A 12,241-nucleotide genomic window follows, 5' to 3' on the forward strand; every position below is an offset into this window, starting at 1 on the left:
ACTGGTTCCCGACTTTATTAGAACAGTAAACATTTAATTACATTATAAACTTGTTCCCGACATTATTAGAACAGTAAACAAGTCATTCTTTTATAAACTCTTTCCCGACATTATTAGAACACTTAAAAGTCATTCATTTATAAACTTGTTCCCAACATTATTAGAACAGTAAACAAGTCATTATATTATAAACTGGTTCCAGACATTATTAGAACAGTAAACAAGTAATTATATTATAAACTGGTTACCGACATTATTAGAACAGTAAATAGGTCACTCTATTATAAACTGGTTCCCAACATTTTTTGAACTGTAAACAAGTCATTATATTATAATCTGGTTACTGACATTATTAGAACAGTAAACAAGTCATTCTATTGTATCATTCTATTGTAAACTGGTTCCTGACATTATTAGAACAGTAAACAAGTAATTCTATTATAATCTGATTCCAGAAATTATTAGAACAGTAAACATTTAATTACATTATAAACTGGTTCCCGACATTATTAGAACAGTAAACAAGTCATTATATTTCATCATTCTATTATAAACTGGTTCCTGACATTATTAGAAAAGTAAAAAAGTATTTCAATATTATCCTTCTATTATAAACTGCTTCCCGACATTATTAGAACAGTAAACATGTCATTTAATTATGAACTGGTTCGCGACATTATTAGAACACTAATCAAGTCATTCAATTATGATCTTGATCCCGACATTATCAGAACAGTAAACAAGTAATTATTTTATAAACTGGTTCCCAACATTATTAGAACATTTAACAAGTCATTATATTATAAACTGGTTTCCGACATTATTAGAACAGTAAACATTTAATTACATTATAAACTGGTTCCCGACTCTATTAGAACAGTAAACAAGTAATTATATTAATAACTGGTTCCCAAAATTATTAAAATAGTAAACACTGCATTCTATTATAAACTGGTTCCCAACATTTTTAGAACAGTAAACAAGTCTTTCTATTTTATCATTCTATTATAAACATTATTAGAACAGTAAACAAATCATTATATTATAAACTGATTCCCGACATTATTAGAACAGTAAACATGGCATTCTATTATCAACTGGTTCCCGTCATTATAAGAACAGTAAACAGTTAATTACATTTTTTAATGGTTCCCGACATTTTTAAAACATTAAACAAGTAATTATTTTATAAACTGGTTCCCAACATTATTAGAACAGTAAACAAGTAATTATATTATAAACTGGTCCCTCACTTTATTACAGCAGTAGACAAGTAATTATATTATAAACTTGTTCCCAACTTTATTAGAACAGTAAGCAAGTCATTATATTATAAACTGGTTCCAGTCATTATTAGAACAGTAAACAAGTAATTATATTATAAACTGGTTACCGACATTATTAGAACAGTAAATAAGTCATTAAATTATAAACTGGTTCGTGACATTAGAACACTAAACAAGTAATTCAATTATAAACTGGTTCCCGACTTTATTAGAACAGTAAACATTTAATTACATTATAAACTTGTTCCCGACATTATTAGAACAGTAAACAAGTCATTCTATTATAAACTCTTTCCCGACATTATTAGAACACTTAAAAGTCATTCATTTATAAACTTGTTCCCAACATTATTAGAACAGTAAACAAGTCATTATATTATAAACTGCTTCCCGACATTATTGGAACAGTAAACATGTCATTTAATTATGAACTGGTTCGCGACATTATTAGAACACTAAACAAGTCATTCAATTATGAACTTGATCCCAACTTTATTAGAACAGTAAACATTTAATTATATTATAAACTGGTTCCCGACATTTTTAGAACATTTAACAAGTCATTATATTATAAACTGGTTCCCGACATTATTAGAACAGTAAACATGTCATTCTATTATAAACTGGTTCCCGACATTATTAGAACATTAAACAAGTCATTCTATTATAAACTGGTTCCCAACGTTATTAGAACAGTAAACAAGTAATTATATTATAAACTGGTTCCCGACATTATTAGAACAGTAAACAAATCATTATATTATAAACTGATTCCCGACATTATTAGAACAGTAAACATGGCATTCTATTATCAACTTTTTCCCATCATTATAAGAACAGTAAACAGTTAATTACATTTTTTAATAGTTCCCGACATTTTTAAAACATTAAACAAGTAATTATTTTATAAACTGGTTCCCAACATTATTAGAACAGTAAACAAGTAATTATATTATAAACTGGTTAACGACATTATTAGAACAGTAAATAAGTCATTAAATTATAAACTGGTTCCTGACATTAGAACACTAAACAAGTAGTTCAATTATAAACTGGTTCCCGACTTTATTAGAACAGTAAACATTTAATTACATTATAAACTTGTTCCCGACATTATTAGAACAGTAAACAAGTCATTCTTTTATAAACTCTTTCCCGACATTATTAGAACACTTAAAAGTCATTCATTTATAAACTTGTTCCCAACATTATTAGAACAGTAAACAAGTCATTATATTATAAACTGGTTCCAGACATTATTAGAACAGTAAACAAGTAATTATATTATAAACTGGTTACCGACATTATTAGAACAGTAAATAGGTCACTCTATTATAAACTGGTTCCCAACATTTTTTGAACTGTAAACAAGTCATTATATTATAATCTGGTTACTGACATTATTAGAACAGTAAACAAGTCATTCTATTGTATCATTCTATTGTAAACTGGTTCCTGACATTATTAGAACAGTAAACAAGTAATTCTATTATAATCTGATTCCAGAAATTATGAGAACAGTAAACATTTAATTACATTATAAACTGGTTCCCGACATTATTAGAACAGTAAACAAGTCATTATATTTCATCATTCTATTATAAACTGGTTCCTGACATTATTAGAAAAGTAAAAAAGTATTTCAATATTATCCTTCTATTATAAACTGCTTCCCGACATTATTAGAACAGTAAACATGTCATTTAATTATGAACTGGTTCGCGACATTATTAGAACACTAATCAAGTCATTCAATTATGATCTTGATCCCGACATTATCAGAACAGTAAACAAGTAATTATTTTATAAACTGGTTCCCAACATTATTAGAACATTTAACAAGTCATTATATTATAAACTGGTTTCCGACATTATTAGAACAGTAAACATTTAATTACATTATAAACTGGTTCCCGACTCTATTAGAACAGTAAACAAGTAATTATATTAATAACTGGTTCCCAAAATTATTAAAATAGTAAACACTGCATTCTATTATAAACTGGTTCCCAACATTTTTAGAACAGTAAACAAGTCTTTCTATTTTATCATTCTATTATAAACATTATTAGAACAGTAAACAAATCATTATATTATAAACTGATTCCCGACATTATTAGAACAGTAAACATGGCATTCTATTATCAACTGGTTCCCGTCATTATAAGAACAGTAAACAGTTAATTACATTTTTTAATGGTTCCCGACATTTTTAAAACATTAAACAAGTAATTATTTTATAAACTGGTTCCCAACATTATTAGAACAGTAAACAAGTAATTATATTATAAACTGGTCCCTCACTTTATTACAGCAGTAGACAAGTAATTATATTATAAACTTGTTCCCAACTTTATTAGAACAGTAAGCAAGTCATTATATTATAAACTGGTTCCAGTCATTATTAGAACAGTAAACAAGTAATTATATTATAAACTGGTTACCGACATTATTAGAACAGTAAATAAGTCATTAAATTATAAACTGGTTCCTGACATTAGAACACTAAACAAGTAATTCAATTATAAACTGGTTCCCGACTTTATTAGAACAGTAAACATTTAATTACATTATAAACTTGTTCCCGACATTATTAGAACAGTAAACAAGTCATTCTATTATAAACTCTTTCCCGACATTATTAGAACACTTAAAAGTCATTCATTTATAAACTTGTTCCCAACATTATTAGAACAGTAAACAAGTCATTATATTATAAACTGCTTCCCGACATTATTGGAACAGTAAACATGTCATTTAATTATGAACTGGTTCGCGACATTATTAGAACACTAAACAAGTCATTCAATTATGAACTCTATCCCAACTTTATTAGAACAGTAAACATTTAATTATATTATAAACTGGTTCCCGACATTTTTAGAACATTTAACAAGTCATTATATTATAAACTGGTTCCCGACATTATTAGAACAGTAAACATGTCATTCTATTATAAACTGGTTCCCGACATTATTAGAACATTAAACAAGTCATTCTATTATAAACTGGTTCCCAACGTTATTAGAACAGTAAACAAGTAATTATATTATAAACTGGTTCCCGACATTATTAGAACAGTAAACAAATCATTATATTATAAACTGATTCCCGACATTATTAGAACAGTAAACATGGCATTCTATTATCAACTTTTTCCCATCATTATAAGAACAGTAAACAGTTAATTACATTTTTTAATGGTTCCCGACATTTTTAAAACATTAAACAAGTAATTATTTTATAAACTGGTTCCCAACATTATTAGAACAGTAAACAAGTAATTATATTATAAACTGGTTAACGACATTATTAGAACAGTAAATAAGTCATTAAATTATAAACTGGTTCCTGACATTAGAACACTAAACAAGTAGTTCAATTATAAACTGGTTCCCGACTTTATTAGAACAGTAAACATTTAATTACATTATAAACTTGTTCCCGACATTATTAGAACAGTAAACAAGTCATTCTTTTATAAACTCTTTCCCGACATTATTAGAACACTTAAAAGTCATTCATTTATAAACTTGTTCCCAACATTATTAGAACAGTAAACAAGTCATTATATTATAAACTGGTTCCAGACATTATTAGAACAGTAAACAAGTAATTATATTATAAACTGGTTACCGACATTATTAGAACAGTAAATAGGTCACTCTATTATAAACTGGTTCCCAACATTTTTTGAACTGTAAACAAGTCATTATATTATAATCTGGTTACTGACATTATTAGAACAGTAAACAAGTCATTCTATTGTATCATTCTATTGTAAACTGGTTCCTGACATTATTAGAACAGTAAACAAGTAATTCTATTATAATCTGATTCCAGAAATTATTAGAACAGTAAACATTTAATTACATTATAAACTGGTTCCCGACATTATTAGAACAGTAAACAAGTCATTATATTTCATCATTCTATTATAAACTGGTTCCTGACATTATTAGAAAAGTAAAAAAGTATTTCAATATTATCCTTCTATTATAAACTGCTTCCCGACATTATTAGAACAGTAAACATGTCATTTAATTATGAACTGGTTCGCGACATTATTAGAACACTAATCAAGTCATTCAATTATGATCTTGATCCCGACATTATCAGAACAGTAAACAAGTAATTATTTTATAAACTGGTTCCCAACATTATTAGAACATTTAACAAGTCATTATATTATAAACTGGTTTCCGACATTATTAGAACAGTAAACATTTAATTACATTATAAACTGGTTCCCGACTCTATTAGAACAGTAAACAAGTAATTATATTAATAACTGGTTCCCAAAATTATTAAAATAGTAAACACTGCATTCTATTATAAACTGGTTCCCAACATTTTTAGAACAGTAAACAAGTCTTTCTATTTTATCATTCTATTATAAACATTATTAGAACAGTAAACAAATCATTATATTATAAACTGATTCCCGACATTATTAGAACAGTAAACATGGCATTCTATTATCAACTGGTTCCCGTCATTATAAGAACAGTAAACAGTTAATTACATTTTTTAATGGTTCCCGACATTTTTAAAACATTAAACAAGTAATTATTTTATAAACTGGTTCCCAACATTATTAGAACAGTAAACAAGTAATTATATTATAAACTGGTCCCTCACTTTATTACAGCAGTAGACAAGTAATTATATTATAAACTTGTTCCCAACTTTATTAGAACAGTAAGCAAGTCATTATATTATAAACTGGTTCCAGTCATTATTAGAACAGTAAACAAGTAATTATATTATAAACTGGTTACCGACATTATTAGAACAGTAAATAAGTCATTAAATTATAAACTGGTTCCTGACATTAGAACACTAAACAAGTAATTCAATTATAAACTGGTTCCCGACTTTATTAGAACAGTAAACATTTAATTACATTATAAACTTGTTCCCGACATTATTAGAACAGTAAACAAGTCATTCTATTATAAACTCTTTCCCGACATTATTAGAACACTTAAAAGTCATTCATTTATAAACTTGTTCCCAACATTATTAGAACAGTAAACAAGTCATTATATTATAAACTGCTTCCCGACATTATTGGAACAGTAAACATGTCATTTAATTATGAACTGGTTCGCGACATTATTAGAACACTAAACAAGTCATTCAATTATGAACTTGATCCCAACTTTATTAGAACAGTAAACATTTAATTATATTATAAACTGGTTCCCGACATTTTTAGAACATTTAACAAGTCATTATATTATAAACTGGTTCCCGACATTATTAGAACAGTAAACATGTCATTCTATTATAAACTGGTTCCCGACATTATTAGAACATTAAACAAGTCATTCTATTATAAACTGGTTCCCAACATTATTAGAACAGTAAACAAGTAATTATATTATAAACTGGTTCCCGACATTATTAGAACAGTAAACAAATCATTATATTATAAACTGATTCCCGACATTATTAGAACAGTAAACATGGCATTCTATTATCAACTTTTTCCCATCATTATAAGAACAGTAAACAGTTAATTACATTTTTTAATGGTTCCCGACATTTTTAAAACATTAAACAAGTAATTATTTTATAAACTGGTTCCCAACATTATTAGAACAGTAAACAAGTAATTATATTATAAACTGGTTAACGACATTATTAGAACAGTAAATAAGTCATTAAATTATAAACTGGTTCCTGACATTAGAACACTAAACAAGTAGTTCAATTATAAACTGGTTCCCGACTTTATTAGAACAGTAAACATTTAATTACATTATAAACTTGTTCCCGACATTATTAGAACAGTAAACAAGTCATTCTTTTATAAACTCTTTCCCGACATTATTAGAACACTTAAAAGTCATTCATTTATAAACTTGTTCCCAACATTATTAGAACAGTAAACAAGTCATTATATTATAAACTGGTTCCAGACATTATTAGAACAGTAAACAAGTAATTATATTATAAACTGGTTACCGACATTATTAGAACAGTAAATAGGTCACTCTATTATAAACTGGTTCCCAACATTTTTTGAACTGTAAACAAGTCATTATATTATAATCTGGTTGCTGACATTATTAGAACAGTAAACAAGTCATTCTATTGTATCATTCTATTGTAAACTGGTTCCTGACATTATTAGAACAGTAAACAAGTAATTCTATTATAATCTGATTCCAGAAATTATTAGAACAGTAAACATTTAATTACATTATAAACTGGTTCCCGACATTATTAGAACAGTAAACAAGTCATTATATTTCATCATTCTATTATAAACTGGTTCCTGACATTATTAGAAAAGTAAAAAAGTATTTCAATATTATCCTTCTATTATAAACTGCTTCCCGACATTATTAGAACAGTAAACATGTCATTTAATTATGAACTGGTTCGCGACATTATTAGAACACTAATCAAGTCATTCAATTATGATCTTGATCCCGACATTATCAGAACAGTAAACAAGTAATTATTTTATAAACTGGTTCCCAACATTATTAGAACATTTAACAAGTCATTATATTATAAACTGGTTTCCGACATTATTAGAACAGTAAACATTTAATTACATTATAAACTGGTTCCCGACTCTATTAGAACAGTAAACAAGTAATTATATTAATAACTGGTTCCCAAAATTATTAAAATAGTAAACACTGCATTCTATTATAAACTGGTTCCCAACATTTTTAGAACAGTAAACAAGTCTTTCTATTTTATCATTCTATTATAAACATTATTAGAACAGTAAACAAATCATTATATTATAAACTGATTCCCGACATTATTAGAACAGTAAACATGGCATTCTATTATCAACTGGTTCCCGTCATTATAAGAACAGTAAACAGTTAATTACATTTTTTAATGGTTCCCGACATTTTTAAAACATTAAACAAGTAATTATTTTATAAACTGGTTCCCAACATTATTAGAACAGTAAACAAGTAATTATATTATAAACTGGTCCAATACTTTATTACAGCAGTAGACAAGTAATTATATTATAAACTTGTTCCCAACTTTATTAGAACAGTAAGCAAGTCATTATATTATAAACTGGTTCCAGTCATTATTAGAACAGTAAACAAGTAATTATATTATAAACTGGTTACCGACATTATTAGAACAGTAAATAAGTCATTAAATTATAAACTGGTTCGTGACATTAGAACACTAAACAAGTAATTCAATTATAAACTGGTTCCCGACTTTATTAGAACAGTAAACATTTAATTACATTATAAACTTGTTCCCGACATTATTAGAACAGTAAACAAGTCATTCTATTATAAACTCTTTCCCGACATTATTAGAACACTTAAAAGTCATTCATTTATAAACTTGTTCCCAACATTATTAGAACAGTAAACAAGTCATTATATTATAAACTGCTTCCCGACATTATTGGAACAGTAAACATGTCATTTAATTATGAACTGGTTCGCGACATTATTAGAACACTAAACAAGTCATTCAATTATGAACTTGATCCCAACTTTATTAGAACAGTAAACATTTAATTATATTATAAACTGGTTCCCGACATTTTTAGAACATTTAACAAGTCATTATATTATAAACTGGTTCCCGACATTATTAGAACAGTAAACATGTCATTCTATTATAAACTGGTTCCCGACATTATTAGAACATTAAACAAGTCATTCTATTATAAACTGGTTCCCAACGTTATTAGAACAGTAAACAAGTAATTATATTATAAACTGGTTCCCGACATTATTAGAACAGTAAACAAATCATTATATTATAAACTGATTCCCGACATTATTAGAACAGTAAACATGGCATTCTATTATCAACTTTTTCCCATCATTATAAGAACAGTAAACAGTTAATTACATTTTTTAATGGTTCCCGACATTTTTAAAACATTAAACAAGTAATTATTTTATAAACTGGTTCCCAACATTATTAGAACAGTAAACAAGTAATTATATTATAAACTGGTTAACGACATTATTAGAACAGTAAATAAGTCATTAAATTATAAACTGGTTCCTGACATTAGAACACTAAACAAGTAGTTCAATTATAAACTGGTTCCCGACTTTATTAGAACAGTAAACATTTAATTACATTATAAACTTGTTCCCGACATTATTAGAACAGTAAACAAGTCATTCTTTTATAAACTCTTTCCCGACATTATTAGAACACTTAAAAGTCATTCATTTATAAACTTGTTCCCAACATTATTAGAACAGTAAACAAGTAATTATATTATAAACTGGTTCCCGACATTTGTAGAACATTTAACAAGTCATTATATTATAAACTGGTTCCCGACATTATTAGAACAGTAAACATTTAATTACCTTATAAATAATTCCCGAAATTATTAGAACTGTAAACAAGTCATTCTATTATAAACTGGTTCCCGACATTATTAGAACCGTAAACAGGTCATTCTACTATAAACTGGATACTGACATTATTAGAACAGTAACCATTACATTCTATTATAAACTTGTTCCCGACATTATTAGAACACTATACAAGTCATTCAATTATAAACTGGTTCCCGACATTATTAGAACAGTAAACAAGTCATTATATTTCATCATTCTATTATAAACTGGTTCCTGACATTATTAGAACATTAAACAAGTCATTATATTATAAACTGGTTCCCAACATTATTAGAACAGTAAACACGTAATTCTATTACAAACTGGTTCCCGATATTATTAGAACAGTAAACAAGTAATTATATTATAAACTGGCTCCCTACATTATGAGAACAGTGAAAATGAAATTACATTATAAACTGGTTCCTGACATTATTAGAACAGTAAACAAGTCTTTCAATGTTATCCTTCTATTATAAACTGCTTCCCGACATTATTAGAACAGTAAACATGTCATTTAATTATGAACTGGTTCGCGACATTATAAGAACACTAATCAATTCATTCAATTATGATCTTGATCCCGACATTATTAGAACAGTACACAAGTAATTATTGTATAAACTGGTTCCCAACATTATTAGAACAGTAAACAAGTAATTATAGTATAAACTGGTTCCCAACATTATTAGAACAGTAAACAAGTAATTATTGTATAAACTGGTTCCCAACATTATTAGAACAGTAAACAAGTAATTATAGTATAAACTGGTTCCCGACATTTTTTGAACATTTAACAAGTCATTATATTATAAACTGGTTCCCGACATTATTAGAACAGTAAACAGTGGTCCTCTGTAGCTCAGCTGGTAGAGCACAGCGCTTTTAACGCTAAGGTAGTGGGTTCGATCCCCGGGACCACCCATACACAACAACAAAAAAATGTATGCACGCATGACTGTAAGTCGCTTTGGATAAAAGCGTCTGCTAAATGGCATATTATTATTATATTATAAACATTTAATTACATTATAAACTAGTTCCAAACATTATTAGAACAGTAAACAAGTCATTATATTATAAACTGGTTCCCGACATTATTAAAATAGTAAACACTGCATTCTATTATAAACTGGTTCCCAACATTTTTAGAAGAGTAAATATTTAATTACATTATAAAGTGGTTCCCGACATTATTAGAACAGTAAACATTTAATTACATTATAAACTGGTTCCCTACATTTTTAGAACAGTATACAAGTAATTCTATTATAAGCTGGTTTTAAACATTATTAGAACAGTAAACAAGTCTTTCTATTTTATCATTCTATTATAAACATTATTAGAACAGTAAACAAGTAATTCTATTATAATCTGATTCCAGACATTATTATAACAGTAAACAGGTCACTCTATTATGAACTGGATTCTCAACATTTTGGGAAACAAGTAATTATATTATGAACTGGTTCCTGACATTATTAGAACAGTAAACATTTAATTACATTATAAACTGGTTCCAGACATTATTGGAACAGTAAGCAAGTAATTATATTATAAACTGGTTCCTGACATTATTAGAACAGTAAACAAGTCTTTCAATATAATCCTTCTATTATAAACTGCTTCCCGACATTATTAGAACAGTAAACATGTCATTTAATTATGAACTGGTTCGCGACATTATTAGAACACTAATCAAGTCATTCAATTATGATCTTGATCCCGACATTATCAGAACAGTAAACAAGTAATTATTTTATAAACTGGTTCCCAACATTATTAAAACATTTAACAAGTCATTATATTATAAACTGGTTTCCGACATTATTAGAACAGTAAACATTTAATTACATTATAAACTGGTTCCCGACATTATTAGAAAATTAAACAAGTCATTCTATTATAAACTGGTTGCTGACATTATTAGAACAGTAAACAAGTAATTATATTATGAACTGGTTCCCGACATTTATAGAACACTAAACAAATCTTTCCATTTTAAACTGGTTCGTGACATTTTTAGAACAGTAAACAAGTATTTCTATTATAAACTGGTTTTAAACATTATTAGAACAGTAAACAAGTAATTATATTATAAACTGGTTCCCGACATTATTAGAACAGTAAACAAGTCATTTAATTATGAACTTGTTCGCGACATTATAAGAACAATAATCAAGTCATTCAATTATGATCTTGATCCCGACATTATTAGAACAGTAAACAAGTAATTATTTTATAAACTGGTTCCCAACATTATTAGAACAGTAAACATTAATTATATTATAAACTGGTTCCTGACATTTTTAGAACATTTAACAAGGCATTATATTATAAACTGGTTCCCGACATTATTAGAACAGTAAACATGTCATTCTATTATAAACTGGTTCCCGACATTTTTAGAACATTAAACAAGTCATTCTATTATAAACTGGTTCCCAACGTTATTAGAACAGTAAACAAGTAATTATATTATTAACTGGTTCCCGACATTATTAGAACAGTAAACAAGTCATTATATTATAAACTGGTTCCCGACATTATTAGAACAGCAAACATGGCATTCTATTATCA

The sequence above is a fragment of the Coregonus lavaretus genome, assembly GCF_964263955.1.
Source record: "Coregonus lavaretus genome assembly, contig: HAP1_SCAFFOLD_505, whole genome shotgun sequence".
Taxonomy (NCBI): domain Eukaryota; kingdom Metazoa; phylum Chordata; class Actinopteri; order Salmoniformes; family Salmonidae; genus Coregonus; species Coregonus lavaretus.